The sequence below is a fragment of the Mobula birostris genome, chromosome 10 (genome assembly GCF_030028105.1).
Source record: "Mobula birostris isolate sMobBir1 chromosome 10, sMobBir1.hap1, whole genome shotgun sequence".
Classification (NCBI taxonomy): domain Eukaryota; kingdom Metazoa; phylum Chordata; class Chondrichthyes; order Myliobatiformes; family Myliobatidae; genus Mobula; species Mobula birostris.
The window spans coordinates 32,439,161-32,455,497 of record NC_092379.1 but is presented as its reverse complement, the minus strand read 5'-3'; positions in this window follow the sequence as shown (position 1 = coordinate 32,455,497).

Genomic DNA, 16,337 nt, shown 5'->3' with positions numbered 1-16,337 from the left:
AGGATGCCAAACAGTTCAAAATGCACCCCCTACAGACACTGTAACACCTTGAGAGCGGCTGTCTTCATCATGGCAAAGAGTACATATTGATTTTGATGGGCCATTCATGTTTCTGAATGCTGGTGGATGCTCGTTGGAAGTGGCTGGAGGTAATACCAATGAACTCAACTCTCAGCAAAGACTGTCTCCACTCTAAGGATTATCTTCGCCAGAAATGGCTTAACAGACAAATTGTGAGTGACAACGGACCACAATACACATCAGTAGAATTACGACTGTTCATGAAGAAAAATCACATCAGAGATTTCAAGTCAATTCCTCACCACCCAGCAATGAATGGGTTAGCTGAAAGGTTTATCCAAACCTTTAAGAACTCCATTGCAGCGATGGACAAGGAGGACATTTCTCTACAGCATAAGGTGGACAACTTCCATTTTGTGTATCAGAACTTTGTTCATGCGACGACAAATCAAACACCTACAATGCTGTTCGTGAACAGGAATCTGAGATCTCACATAGACCTCCTGAAATTAGACCTATGGCAAGGCTGCAGGACCGGACGTCATCCCAGGGTGAGTACTCAGGATGTGCACGACACTACTGGCAGGTGTGTTTACAGATATTTTTAATCTCTCCCGCTCCCACTGTAGAGTACCCTCCCGTTTCAAAACATCCACCATTGTCCCTTTACCTAAAGTGACCAAGGTAACATGCCTGAACAACTGGCGTCCTGTCACACTCACCTCAATATTAAGCAAATACTTTGAGAGGCTGGTCAAGGATTACATCTGCAGCTTGCTACCACCCACACTGGACCCTCTACAATTCCCCTACTGACACAACCAATCAACAAATGATACAATAGCCACAGCTCTACACACCATCTTTATACATCTGGAAAAGAAGGATGCTAATGTGAGAATGCTGTTCTTGGACTACAGTTCAGCATTCAACACCATAATTCCCTCCAGGCTCGACAAGAAGCTCAGAGACCTTGGCCTTCACCCTGCCTTGTGTAGCTAGATTCTGGACTCCCTGTCAGATTGCCAGCAGGTGGTAAGAGTGGGCACCCTCACCTCTGCCCCTCTGACCCTTAGCACAGGGGTCCCTCAGGGCTGTGTACTAAGCCCTCTCTTTTACTGTCTCTATACCCATGACTGTATTACCAACCACAGCTCTAATCTGCTAATTAAATTGGCTGATGACACTACACTGATTGGCCTAATATCAAAAAATGATGAGGTAACCTATAAAGAGGGAGTCATCGCCTTGACACAGTGGTGTCAAGAAAACAACCTCTCCCTCAACGTCGCAAGAACAAAGGAGCTGGTTGTGGATTACAGGAGGAATGGAATCAGGCTAACCCCTACAGACATCAATGGATCTGGGGTTGAGAGGGTGAACAGCTTTAAATTCCTCGGCATAAACATCACCGAGGATCTTACATGGTCTGTACGTACTGGTTGTGTGGTGAAAAAGGCCTCTTTCACTACAGATAGTTGAGGAAGTTTGGTATGGGCCCCCAAATCCTAAGAACTTTTTACAGGGGCACAATTCAGAGCATCCTGACTGGCTGCATCATTGCCAGGTATGGGAACTGTACCTCCCTTAACCGCAGCACTCTGCAGAGAGTGGTGCGGACAGCCCAGCACATCTGTGGATGTGAACTTCCCACTATTCAGGACATTTACAAAGACAGGTGTGTAAAAAGGGCCCATAGGATCATTGGGGACCCAAGGCACCCCAACCACAAACTGTTCCAGCGGCTACCATCCAGGAAACGGTACCGCAGCATAAAAGCCAGGACCAACAGGCTCTGGGACAGCTTCTTCCACCAGATCATCAGACTGATTAATTCATGCTGACACAACTTTATTTCTATGTTATATTGACAATACTGTTGTACATAATATTATTCATAAATTACTATGATTGCACACTGCACATTTGAATGGAGTCGTAACATAAAGATTTTTACTTCTCATGTATATGAAGGATGTAAGTAATAAAGTCAATTCAATTCAATTCTACGAAGGGAAGTGCAGAATAAACAGTTCAGTCAGTTGCCAAATGAAGCAGCAAGGAGCTTTGAGATTGGACAGGAAGTCTTAACACAACATTACCAAGAAGACAAGGTAATCTTGTACTAGGGCTTCCTGTCCAGTCTCGATAGGATAGCTACAAGAACTGGACGACTGACGTACACAGTGGATGGTGGAGGTCATACATGGAGACATCATGTGGACCAGATACCTGATGCTCAACTGAGGAACACACATCAGTCAACTGCATCCAACAAGATGGACGCATTTCAGTCACCGGACTTACCTCTCAGTGATGGTGTCACTGACAACAACATGACTCTGGAAACCGTCTTTGATAGAGATCTAGAAGATCATAAGGCTTGCATGAAGGAGTTTAAGAATAAAATTAGGAGAGCCAGAAGGGGCCATGAGAAGGCCTTGACAGACAGGATTAAGGAAAACCTCAAGGTATTCTACAAGTATGTGAAGAGCAAGATGATAAGATGTGAGAGAATAGAACCAATCAAGTGTGACAGTGGAAAAGTGTGTATGGAACTGGAAGAGATAGAAGAGGTACTTAATGAATACTTCGCTTCAGTATTCTCTACAGAAAAGGATCTTGGCGATTGTAAGGATGACTTACAGTGGACTGAAAAGCTTGAGCATGTAGATATTAAGGAAGAAGATGTGCTGGAGCTTTTGGAAAGCATCAAGTTGGATAGATCACCGGAACCAGACGAGATGTATCTGTGGCTACTGTAGGAGGCAAGGGAGGAGATTGCTGAGCCTCTGGCAATGATCTTTGCATCATCAATGGGAATGGGAGAGGTTCCGGAGGATTGAAGGGTTGCTGATGTTGTTCCCTTATTCAAGAAAGGGAGTAGAGATGGAGAAGATCCTGAGAGGCAGGATTTATGAACATTTGGAGAGGCATAATATGATTAGGAATAGCCAGCATGGCTTTGTGAAAGGCAGGTCATGCCTTACAAGCCTGAATGAATTTTTTGAGGATGTGACTAAACACACTGATGAAGGAAGAGCAGTAGATGTAGTGTATATGGATTTCAGCAAGGCATTTGATAAGGTACCCCATGCAAGGCTTATTGAGAAAGTAAGGAGGCATGGGATCCAAGGGGACATTGTTTTGTGGACCCAGACCTGACTTGCACACAGAAGGTAAAGAGTGGTTCTGAATGGGTCATATTCCGCAAGGAGCTCGGTCACCAGTGGTTTGCCTCAGGGATCTATTCTAGGACCCCTACTCTTCGTGATTTTTATAAATCACCCGGATGAGGAAGTGGAGGGATGGGTTAGTAAATTTGCTGATGACACAAAGGTTGGAGGTGTTGTGGATAGTGTAGAGGCCTGTCAGAGGTTGCAGCAGGACATCGATAGGATGCAAAACTGGGCTGAGAAGTGGCAGATGAAGTTCAACCCAGATAAGTGTGAGGTGGTTCATTTTGGTATGTCAAATATGATGGCAGAATATAATATTAACAGTAAGACTCTTGGCAGTATGGAGGATCAGAGTGATCTTGGGGTCTGAGTCCATAGGACACTCAAAGCTGCTGTGCAGGTTGACTCTGTGGTTAAGAAAGCATATGGTGCATTGGCCTTCATCAATCGTGGGACTGAGCTTAGGAGCCAAGAGGTAATGTTGCAGCTATACAGGACCCTGGTCAGACCCCACTTGGAGTACTGTGCTCAGTTCTGGTTGCCTCACTACAGGAAGGATGTGGAAACCATAGGAAGGGTGCAGAGGAGATTTACAAGGATGTTGCCTGGATTGGGAAGCATGCCTTATGAGAATAGGTTGAGTGAACTCAGCCTTTTTTCCTTGGAGCAACGGAGGATGAGAGGTGGCCTGATAGAGGTGTATAAGATGATGAGAGGCATTGATCATGTGGATAGTCAGAGGCTTTTCCCCAGGACTGAAATGGCTAGCACGAGATGGCACAGGTTTAAGGTGCTGGGGAGGAAGTACAGAGGAGATGTCAGGGGTAAGTTTTTTGCGCAGAGAATGGTGAGTGCATGGAATGGGCTGCCGGCAACAGTGGTGGAGGCGGATACGATAGGGTCTTTTAAGAGACTCCTGGGTAGGTACATGGAGCTTAGAAAAATAGAGGGCTATGTGTAACCCTAGGTAAGTTCTAAGGTAAGGACATGTCCGGCACAGCTTTATGGGCTGAAAGGCCCATATTGTGCTGTAGGTTTTCTATGTTTCTACAACAAGACAACTGTCAAACCAGTTGCCACCCCACAGGCCCAGAGGCACCATCTTGAAAGAAACAGAGCGCCACCTGAAAGACTGCATCTTTAAAAAGGTGAAGTTAGTGATAGACAGTTATGTGAAAGCATGTATATTTGGAATACGGGTTATGAAAGGGGCAGGAAGTGTAACGTATGGATTTATTTATTTTAGAGGAATTCTTCCCCCCCACCCTTGACACTGCATATTGATCAGCACTTGTATCATTATCCCTGATGACTACACCTGGAAAAGGTGCATCCAGCTGCAGCTCCTGTTAAACCGAGTTAGGAAACTGGAGCTGGAGCTGGATGAACTTTGGAACATTGGTGAGATAGATGCAGAAATAGGAATTTCAGGGAGAGAGTCACCCCTAAAAGTCAGGAGGCAGGAAGCTGGGTGACTGTCAGGAGAGGGAAGGGGAATAGACAGAAAGAGCAGAGCACTCCTGTTGCCGTTCCCATCAATTATAAGTACAGTATACCGTTTTGGATACTGTTGGTGGGGACAACCTACCAGGGACAAGTTGTAGTGCTCACGTCTCTGGCACCGAGGCTGGACCCTCAGCTCAGAAGGGAAGGAGGGAAAAGAGGAGAGCAGTAGTGATAGGGGATTCGATAGTTAGGGGGGCAGATAAGAGGTTCTGTGGGAGAGATCGAGAATCCCAGGTGGTCTGTTGCCACCCTGGTGCCAGGGTCCGCGATATCTCGGATCGAGTTCTCAGTATTCTCAGGAGGGAGGGTGAGCAGCCAGATGTCGTGGTCCATGTAGGGACCAATGACATGGAAAGGAAGAAGGGGGAGGTCCTGCAAAGAGAGTTTAGGGAGTTGGGTAAAAAGTTGAAGGACAGGACCTGCAGGGTTGCAATCTCAGGATTGTTACCCATGCCACATGCTAGTGAGGCTAGAAATAGGAAGATAATGCAGCCTAATACGTGGCTAAGGAGATGGTGCAGGAGGGAGGGCTTCATGTTTCTAGACAATTGGGCCTTGTTCCAGGGAAGGTGGGACCTGTTCTGATGGGATGGTTTGCACCTGAACTGGAGGAAGACTAACATCCTTGCAGGTCGATTTGCTAGTGCTGCTCTGGGGGGGTTTAAACTAGATTTGCAGGGGGAGGGGAACCAGAGTGTTAGGGCAGATAGTGAGGTGGAGGAGGATAAAGGTCATGCGAGAACTGCATGTATAGACAGAAATCAAAGGTTTGTAAGTGATAGAAATGTTCTCAGGTGCATATATTTCAATGCAAGGAGTATTTTAGGTAAGACAGATGAGCTTAGGGCATGGATTGACACATGGAATTACGACTTTATTGCTAATAGTGAGACTTGGTTGCAGGAGGGGCAGGACTGGCAGCTTAATGTTCCAGAGTTCCGTTGTTTCAGAGTGACAGAGGGGGAGGGATGAAAGGGGGAGGAGTGGCATTGCTAGTCAGGGAGAATATCACAGCTGTGAGTAGACAGGACAGCCCGGAGGGCTTGTCTACAGAGGCCATATAGGTGGAGCTGAGGAACAGGAGAGGTGTGACCACACTAATAGGGTTGTATTATAGACTGCCCAATAGTCAAAGAGAATTGGAGGAACAAATCCGCAGAGAGATAGCAGACTGATGTAAGAAACAGAAAGTTGTAATAGTAGGGGATTTTAACTTTCCACATATTGACTGGGACTCCCACACTGTGAAAGGGCTAGTTCATATTGGTTTTCTAAATCAATATATAGAGGTACCTACGAGAGAGGTTGCAATACTTGATCTCCTATTAGGGAACCAGACAGGTCAGGTGACAGAAGTATGTGTAGGTGAACATTTTGGGTCCAGTGACCATAATGTCATTAGTTTCAAGTTAATTATGGATGAGGATAGGCCTGGACCTCGAGTTTAGGTTCTAAATATGGAGAAGGTCCAATTTTGTGGATATATGAAAGGATCTAGGAAGACTGGATTGGGATAAGTTGTTTTCTGGCAAGGATGTGTTCAGTAAGTGGAAGGCCTTCAAAGGCGAAATTTTGAGAGTGCAGGGTTTGCATGGTCCTGCCAGGATTAAAGGCAAAGTTAACAGGCATAGGGAACCTTGGTTTCCAAGGGAACTCGGTGATCTGGTTAAGAAAAAGAGAGAGGTGCATAGCAGGTATAGGCAACAAAGAACAAATGAGGTACTTGAAGAGTATAGAAAATGTAAGAAAATACCAAAGAAGGAAATCAGGAAGGCAAAACAAGACATGAGGTACAGTTGATGTTTCGGGCCAGGACCCTTCGTCAGGACTAACTGAAAGAAGAGATAGTAAGAGATTTGAAAGTGGAAGGGGGAGGGGGAGATCCGAAATGATAGGAGAAGACAGGAGAAGGGAGAGGATCATGGGACAGGAAGCCTGGGGAGAAAGAGAATGGGGAGAGGAGCTCGGAGGGTGGAGAGCAGGCAAGGAGTTATAGTGAGAGGGACAGAAGGAGAAAGAGAGAGAGAAACAAAAAGGGCAGAAAAAAATAAATATATTAAATAAATGAATGAGGGATGGGGTGTGAAGGGGAGGAGGAGCATTAACAGAAGTTAGAGAAGTCAATATTCATGCCATCAGGTTGGAGGCTACCCAGACGGAATATAAGGTGTTGTTCCTCCAACCTGAGTGCGGCTTCATCTTGACAGCAGAGGAGGCCGTGGATAGACATATCAGAATGGGAATGGGATGTGGAATTAAAACGTGTGGTCACTGGGAGATCTTGCTTTCTCTGGCGGACAGAGCGTAAGTGTTCAGCGAAACGGTCTCCCAGTCTGCGTCGGGTCTCCCCAATATATAGAAGGCCACATCGGGAGCACCGGATGCAGTATATCACCCCAGCCGACTCACAGCTGAAGTGTTGTCTCCCCCATCCCTCCCCACCGATCTCCCTCCCGGCACTTATCCTTGTAAGCGGAACAAGTGCTACACATGCCCTTACACTCCCTCCCTCACCACCATTCAGGGCCCCAGACAGTCCTTCCAATAACTCCAAAAGACTGGAAGTAGAGTAAATACTGAAAGGCTTTTATTAGCAGTAAAATGGGACCTCCAGCATGCTGAGTGTCTGCCCCTGGACTGAGAAGAGGAGCAATGGCCCAATTGCCTTTATTCAGGGATTTGTGGGAGGAGCCACAGGGGCAGTCAGCAGAGGGGTGTGTCCAGACAGGTAACCCAGTTACAACATATATACGTGGTTTACCACATTCACCCCTCCTTTTTTAAAAAGAGTCCCGCGGGGTGAAGTGACTGACAATATTTACAAGAAGTACATTTACAGGTTGAGTCTATCAGGCGGTCGAGTCCGTCGCTGTGATCTACGTAGCACCGGTGGTGATTGCACCGGCGATGGCGGTTGTGCTGGCTCCGGCCTGACTTCAGGTGCCAGCACGTTAGGCGTCGGTAATCCCTCGTGCGTGTGCGTCGCGCCCGGTATGGGAGTTTTGTGTGGTGTCTGTATAGGGTTTGGGGTGCACGGTGTCTTGTAGGTACATACATTGGTGGGTACGGGGTCAATAGTCACCACAGAGTGTTCAGGGTAGGGGCCCGGAGCTCCTGCGGGCGCCAGGTCGCGGATGGAGACCGTGTCCTCCCGCCCATCAGGTAAAACCACATAGGCATACTGAGGGTTCGCATGAAGTAAGTGAACCCTCTCGACTATCGGGGAGTATTTATTGCTCCTCACATGTTTCCGGAGCAGCACTGGCCCCGGGGACGTCAGCCAAGTTGGTAGGGTGGTCCCAGTGGTCGATTTTCTGGGAAAGGAAAAGAGCCGCTCATGAGGGGTGGCATTGGTGGCTGTGCATAACAGGGAGTGGATGGAGTGGAGTGCCTAGGGAAGGACCTCCTGCCAGCGGGAGACCGGCAGTCCCTTTGACCTGAGGGCTAAGAGTGTGGCTTTCCACACTGTGGCATTCTCCTTCTCCACCTGTCCATTCCCCCGGGGATTATAGCTCGTGGTCCTACTGGTTGCAATTCCCCTAGCCAGTAGGTATTGGCGCAGCGCGTCACTCATAAATGAGGACCCTCTGTCACTGTGGATATAGCATGGGTATCCGAACAGAGTGAAGAGCTTGCGCAGGGCTTTTATAACTGACGTGGTAGTGGTGTTGAGGCAGGGGATGGCGAAGGGGAACCGCGAGTACTCGTCAATTACGTTAAGAAAGTACACATTGCGGTCGGTGGAGGGAAGGGGGCCCTTAAAGTCAACACTCAGTCGTTCAAAGGGGCGGGTGGCCTTGATGAGTTGTGCCTTTTCGGGTTGGTAGAAGTGCGGTTTGCACTCTGCACAGACTTGGCAGTCCCTGGTCATCATTCTGATCTCCTCAAGGGAGTAAGGCAGGTTCCAGGCTTTCACGAAGTGGAAAAGCCGGGTGACTCCCGGGTGACAAAGGTCTACATGTAGGGCATATAGCCGGTCGATCTGCGCGCTGGCACATGCTCCCCGGGATAGGGCATCGGAGGGCTCGTTGAGCTTCCCAGGCCTGTACATGATGTCGTAGTTGTAGGTGGAGAGTTCGATTCTCCACCTCAGAATTTTATCATTTTTGATTTTGTTCCGCTGCTGATTATTAAACATGAATGCGACTGAGCGCTGGTCAGTTAGCAGGGTGAACCTTTTGCCGGCAAGATAGTGCCTCCAGTGCCTGATAGCTTCCACTATGGCCTGGGCCTCTTTCTCTACCGCAGAGTGCCGAATTTCAGGGCCTTGAAGGGTACGGGAGAAGAACGCCACTGGTCTTCCTGCCTGGTTGAGGGTAGCAGCCAGCGCAAAGTCGGAGGCGTCACTCTCTACTTGGAAGGGAATGGCCTCATCCACCGCATGCATTGCTGCTTTGGCAATGTCCCCTTTTAAGCGGCTGAAGGCCGCGTGGGCCTCGGCTGAGAGAGGGAATGTGGTGGACTTGACGCGGGGGTGGGCCTTGTCTGCATAGTTAGAGACCCATTGGGCATTCTCCACGACACACCCAAGGATAGCAAGTCGGGTGGTCCCAATCACACACTTATCCTTGTTATAGGTGTGGTTGAAAGTTTTGGCCGCTTGGAGAAATTTTTGGAGGTTGTTGTCGTGATCCTGCCGGTCGCGATCGCAGATGGTGATGTTATCCAGATATGGGAACGTGGCCTTCAGTTGGCACTGGTCCACCATCCGGTCCGTTGCGCTCTAGAAGACAGATACACCATTCGTGACACCGAAGGGGACGCGCAGGAATTGATAAAGCCTGCCGTCCGCCTCGAAGGCGGTGTAAGGGCGGTCCTCCCGGCGGATGGGGAGCTGATGGTAAGCGGATTTTAGGTCTATGGTGGAGTACACCTTGTACTGTGCTATCTGATTGACCATATCCGCGATGCGGGGTAGAGGGTACACGTCGAGCTGCGTGAACCTATTGATGGTCTGGCTATCGTCCACGACCATCCTATTCTTCTCCCCGTTCCGAACAACCACCACCTGCGCCCTCCAAGGACTTGTGCTTGCCTCAATGACCCCTTCCCTGAGCAGCCGCTGCACCTCCGACTTAATGAAAGCTCTGTCCCCCGCGCTGTACCTCCCGCTTTTAGTTGCCACAGGTTTACAGTCGGGGGTCAGGTTGGCGAACAGCGGTGGGGGCGGGATCCTGAGGGTGGAGAGGCCGCAAGTGGTGTTGGTAGTGTGGCAGTTGGCATGATGTTGGGTGGGATGCGTGGGTCGGTGTGTGTGTGTGTGGTCAGTAGCGGGGTACGTGACATATCTCTACAAAACAGGGGATTTATGACAGTAATTGGCGGGAGGGGCCCATCATACTTCATTGTCACGCTTTTCAGGTGGCTCTGGAAGTCCAACCCCAACAGCACAGGGGCACACAGTTGAGGCAAGACCAGTAACGTAAAGTCTCGATATTCTGTGCCCTGCACCACTAGCGTCGCTACACAACCCCCCCGGATGTCTGTTGTATGTGACCCGGAAGCCATGGTGACCCTCTGACTTAGCGGCCGTATCGCGAGTCCGCAATGCTGCACCATGTCCGTGTGGATAAAAATCTCCGTGCTGCCTGTGTGAAGCAGGCAGCTTGTCCTGTGCCCCTCCACCAGGATGTCCATCATTGACCTTGCGAGCTGGTGGGAAGCGCTTTGGTTGAGGGTCACGGAAGCCAGAGTGAGGTCGCTGTCTTGGTCCGGCGCAGCGGGGTGCCCCGTGAGCACCCGTTGGTCGTAGGTGGTGGAGGTGGCACTGACCAAGATGGTCGCCCCATGTCTCACATGTGGTGGCGGCATGCAGGGAAGATGGCGGCAGGCAAGATGGTGACCCCCATGTCTCGCACGTGGTGGCGGCGTGTAGGGAAGATGGCGGCCCCCATGTCTCACATGTGGTGGCGTCGTGCAGGGAAGATGGCGGCAGGCAAGATGGTGACTCCCATGTCTCGCACGCGGCGCTGCTCGAACCCACTCGCGGTTTGGACTTACAGACCTTGGCGAGGTGGCCCTTCTTTCCGCAGCTGGAGCAGGTAGCTTCTCCGGTCGGGCAGCGTTTCCGGGGGTGTTTCTCTAGTCCGCAGAAGTAACACTTCGCGGACTCGCGACTGGCAGCAGCCGAGGTCGATTCGCTGGCGGGTTGCGGGGTCTGCGGCGCCCACGAGGTCATCGGGGGATCGCGTGCCTGGACAGCCTCAGAGTTGTGCAGAGCAGCCTCCAGCATGTCGGCCAGCTCAATCGCCGAACGTAAGGTAAGATCAGCTTTTTGCAGCAGCCACAGGCGCACATACACTGACCTGGCCCCCGTGACGAAGGCATCTCTCACTAGGAGCTCCGCATGCTGTTCTGCCATCAGCCCCTGGCAGCCGCAGGTCTGCACAAGTGTCTGTAGTGCCCGGCCAAACTCAGCATTCGATTCCCCAGGCCGCTGTTGCCATGTCGCTAAGCGATACCACGCGTAGATGGTGTTTACTGGCCGCAGGTATTGTCCTTTGAGGGCGCTCATCGCGCTGGTCTCTGATCATCGAGTAGACCCGTGGACTGACCCTGGAGAGTAGAACTCTGTGCTTCGCTGTGGGGTTGGTCGCTTTAATCTCCTCTAGGTACGATTCGAAGCAGGCCAGCCAGAGTTCGAAAGCATTTCCAGCTTCTGGCGTTTGCGGGTCGAGGTCTAACTTGTCGGGTCTTAGGGTACGTTCCATGCTTTAAAATTACTGCTAATAAAATTGATGCACCATCAGTAACTCCGAACGACTGGAAGTAGAGTAAATACTGAAGGGCTTTTATTAGCAGTAAAATGTGATCTCCATCATGCTGAGTGTCTGCTCTTGGACTGAGAGGAGGAGCAGTGACACAATCGCCTTTATTTAGAGGTCTGTGGGAGGAGCCACAGGAGCAGTCAGCAGAGGGGCGTGTCCAGACAGGTAACCCAGTTACAACATATATATATATGGTTTACCACAATATAGTTTCTATTTTTCCTCCCTTTTTGTTTCTCTCTGTCTTTTTTCTCTCTCTGTCCCTCTCACTATAACTCCTTGCCTGCTCTCCACCCTTCAGGCTCCCCTCCCCCTTTCTCTTTCTCCCTAGGGTTCCTGTCCCATGATCCTCTCCTTTCTCCAGCTCTTAGATCCACCCCTCCCCTCCTGTCTTCTCCTATCATTTTGGATCTCCCCCCTCCCCTCCCACTTTCAAATCTCTTACTATCTCTTCTTTCAGTTAGTCTTGACGAAGGGTCTCGGTCTGAAACGTCGACTGTACCTCTTCCTAGAGATGCTGCCTGGCCTGCTGCGTTCACCAGCATTTTTTGTGTGTGTTGCTTGAATTTCCAGCATCTGCAGATTTCCTCGTGTCTGCGTTTGTGAAGGTGAGGGTAATGTGAAGGTAAACCCGAAGGGTTTCTACAAGTATATTAAGAGTAAAAGGATAGTAAGGGACAAAATTGGTCCCCTAGAAGATCAGAGTGATTGTCTATGTGTGGAGCCTCACGAGATGGGGGAGATCTGAAAGTTTTTTTGCATCGGTATTTACTCAGGAAACTGGCATAGCGTATATGGAAGGAAGGGAAACAAGCAGTAGTGTCATGGAACATATAGAGATTAAAGAGGAGGAGGTGCTTGCTGCCTTACAGCGAATAAAGGTAGATAAATCCCCTGGGCCTGACGTGATATTTCCTCAGACCTTGAGAGAGACTAGTGTAGAAATTGCAGGGGCCCTGGCTTGAAGTATTTAAAATGTCCTTAGCCACAGGTATGGTGTTGGAGGATTGGAGGGTAGCTCATGTTATTCCATTGTTTAAACAGGCTCCAAAAGTAAACCAGGTAATTACTGGCCAGTGAGCCTTTCATCAGTAGTAGGTAAATTATTGGAAGGTGTTCTGAGAGATTGGATGTACAAGTATTTGGACAGCCAAGGGCTGATTAAGAATAGTCAGCATGGCTTTGTGCGTGGTAGATCGTGTTTAACGAATATTGTAGAGTTTTTCGAGAAAGTTACCAAGAAAGTAGACAAAGGAAAGGCTGTGGATGTTGTCTACATGGATTTTAGTAAGGCCTTTGATAAGGTCCTACATGGGAGGTTAGTTCAGAAGGTTCAGACAGTAGGTATCCATGGAGAGGTTGTAAACTGGATTCGAAATTGGCTGTGTGGGAGAAGACAGTGTGGGAGTAGTGGATGATTGCTTCTCAGACTGCAGGCCTGTGACTAGTGGTGTGCCTCAGGGATCTGTTGTGGGACCATCATTTTTTGTTGTCTATATCAATGATCTAGATGATAATGTGGTAAATTGGATCAGCAAGTTTGCTGATAACACTTAAGATTGGAGGCGTTGTGGACAGCGAGGAAGGCTTTCAAAGCTTGCAGGGGTATCTGGACCAACTGGAAAAATTGGCCAGAAAATGGTAGATGGAATTTAATGCAGACACATGTGACGTGTTGCATTTTGGAAGGACAAATCAAGGTAGGACATACACAGTAAATGGTAGGACACTGAGGAGTGCAGAGGAACAAAGGGATCTGGGAGTTCAGATACATAATTCCCTGAAAGTGGCGTCACAGGTAGATGGCTGCAATGAAGGCTTTTGGCATCCTGGCATTCATAAATCAAAGTATTGAGTATAGGAATTGGGATGTTATGGTGAGGTTGTATAAGACATTGGTGAGGCCAAATTTGGAGTATTGTGTGCAGTTCTGGTCACCTAACTATAGGAAGGATATCAGTAAGATTGAAAGAGTGCAGAGAAGATTTTACTAGGATATTGCCGGGCCTTCAGGAGTTGAGTTACAGGGAAAGATTGAACAGGTTAGGACTTCATTCCCTGGAGCGTAGGAGAATAAGGGGGGATTTGATAGAGGTTTACAAAATTATGAGGGGTATAGACAGAGTAAATGTGAGTAGGCTCTTTCCACTTAGATTAGGAGAGATAAATACGAGAGGACACAGCTTAAGGGTAAAAGGGGAAATGTTTTGGGGGAACATTAGGGGGAACTTCTTCACTCAGAGAGTGGTGGGATTGTGGAACGAGCTGCCATCTGATGTGGTAAATACGGGCTCACTCTTAAATTTTAAGATTAAATTGGATAGATACATGGATGGGAGAGGTCTGGAGGGTTATGGACTGGGTGCAGGTCAATGGGACCAGTGGAATAAAGTTTCGGCACAGACTAGAAGGGCCAGATGGCCTGTTTTCTGTGCTGCAGTGTTCTATGGTTCTATGGTTCTATGTTCTCTCTCTCCTTCTCACTGCAATGTGAATGCACCAGCTGAAGCCATCTCCCGCGAGTGTGCTTTTATTTAATATATTTGTGTAGGTGTGCACAGACACAACAGACACCACCTCCATTGGGGGCAGAGATCAGAATCAGAATCAGGTTTGCTACCGCTGGCACACACTCAATGGCCACTTTGTCAAGGTACACCCACTCGTTAATGAAAGTATCCAATCAGCCAATCATGTCGCAGCAACTCAATGCATAAAAGCATTCAGACATGATCAAAAGATTCAGTTGTTCAGACCAAACATTAGATTGGTGAAGAAATGTGATCTCAGTGACTTTGACCATGGAATGTTTGTTGGTGCCAGATGGGGTGGTTTGAGTATCTCAGAAACTTCTGATCTCCTGGGATTTTCATGCACAACAGTCTCTCGAGTTTACAGGGAATGGTGTGAAAAACAACAAATCCTCCAGTGAGCGGCAGTTCTGTGGGTGAAAACGCCTTGTTAATGAGAGAGGTCAGAGGAGAATGGTCAGACCAGTTCAAGCTGACAGGAAGGTGACAGTAACCCAAATAACCACATATTACAACAATGATGTGCAGAGCAGCGTCTCTGAATGCATGACACATTGAACCTCGAAGTGGAATAGGCTACAGCACCAGGTTCCACTACTGTACCTAATAAAGTGGCTACTGAGTGTATGTCATGAAAATTGATGTTTAGATTTAGATTTATTTCTTCATCACATAAACATGGAAACATATGATGAAATGTGTTGCTTGCATTAACAACCAACATCATCTAAGGATATGCTGGGGGCAGCCATACATTCTGGCACCAACATAGCATTCCCATAATGCTCAGCAGAGCAACATTGGCAGCAAGACAAACCCCTTTCCCATGTTCCCCCCCCCCACCCCCGTACACAGACGGGCCTCCAACCTCCAGACACTGGCGCAAGGCTCACACACATGGAGCTTCTCACTCCCAGACTTGCCACCCTGGGCACCTCAACCTATGGGCTTTGGTGTCTGGACTCGCAGTAAAGTGCAAGACATAGAAGAATACTATAGACAGATAGATTGACAGACAGACAGACAGATAGATAGTGCAAAGGAGGAAGAGCAAGGTAGTGTTTATAGGTTCACAGACTGTTTGACAATCTGGTGGTGGAGAGGAAGAAGCTGTTCCTAAAACTTTCAGACTCCTCCCCGATGTTAGCAATGAGAAGAGGGTATGTCCTGAATAGTGAGGGTCCCAACGATGGATTCACGGGCCTCTGAGTGACAAAATCTCTGCACACCTCCATTTAAACCACCAAACCATTATCTATAACTCAGGGGGCTCCCTATCACTAACCCAAGCCTACCTGCATGTCAATTATATCAATCATGTCAAGCAAGCTAAGACAAAAAGGACATGGTTTTCTCTCCTGATCTGAGTAAATCTGAGATCTGTGTTCCTCCCCATGGTCAAACTGCCCACTGGCCTCTCACGGAGGAAGAACAGGAGACAGTGGAACTTTTCTAATCCTATCACTCTCTAAAGTGTCAAATCCTCCATTTCTCACTGCTGCATCAGTGCTAATCACTCCACCATTGGTAGCTGCATCTCCGGTTCCTGGAAAAACATCAGAAACAGATATAATGTTGTTTTACAACTCTAGAGGCGTCATTGACACCTTAACCAGAACGTGTACCTTGCTGAGTAAGAACCTATTACTGAAACCAAAAACAACAGGCATTAGAATTGCAAAACAAAGGGAATTCCCTCCCTAAATCTGTCTAGGCACAGTGGTGTAGCAGTTAATACAATGCTTCAAAGCACTGGCTGTAAGATTGGGGTTCGATTCCCACTGCTGCCATGTTCTCCCTTTGGCTGCTGGGCACCCTGGTTTCCTTGCACAGTTTACGACCTATGAGTTTGGGTCCCATTCTCATCACTAGTGTTAAGTTTTGTAACTCCAAAACATAAAACTAATTGAAAAAAAAAACATGGGAGAGCCTGGGAGAATGCATATGCTTTTTTAAAACTTAAACATTTTACAGCACTTCAACTGGTAGATATCGTCTCAGGTCGTTTAAAACTTCCTCATCACAACTGCTGTTTTGAAACTCCATAAACTAATCGAAAGTAAAACACAGAGCTGGGAAATACACGTCTACCTCACTTTTACTTCAGCAAGGCATGCACTTATGACGTGGTGGTGTAATGACGTATGCCATTCACATACTCCTATATATAATCCATGATGAATTATTTAAACAAACAAAGAGTGCTGAATCAAACAATATATTTACAATATCACTGAAACAATAAATACATGACATCAGTAAGTTGTGGCCATGCTACGTTGGGGCTGGAAACGTGATGCCATGTGCAGGCCAGCCAGCAAAATCCTCACTGA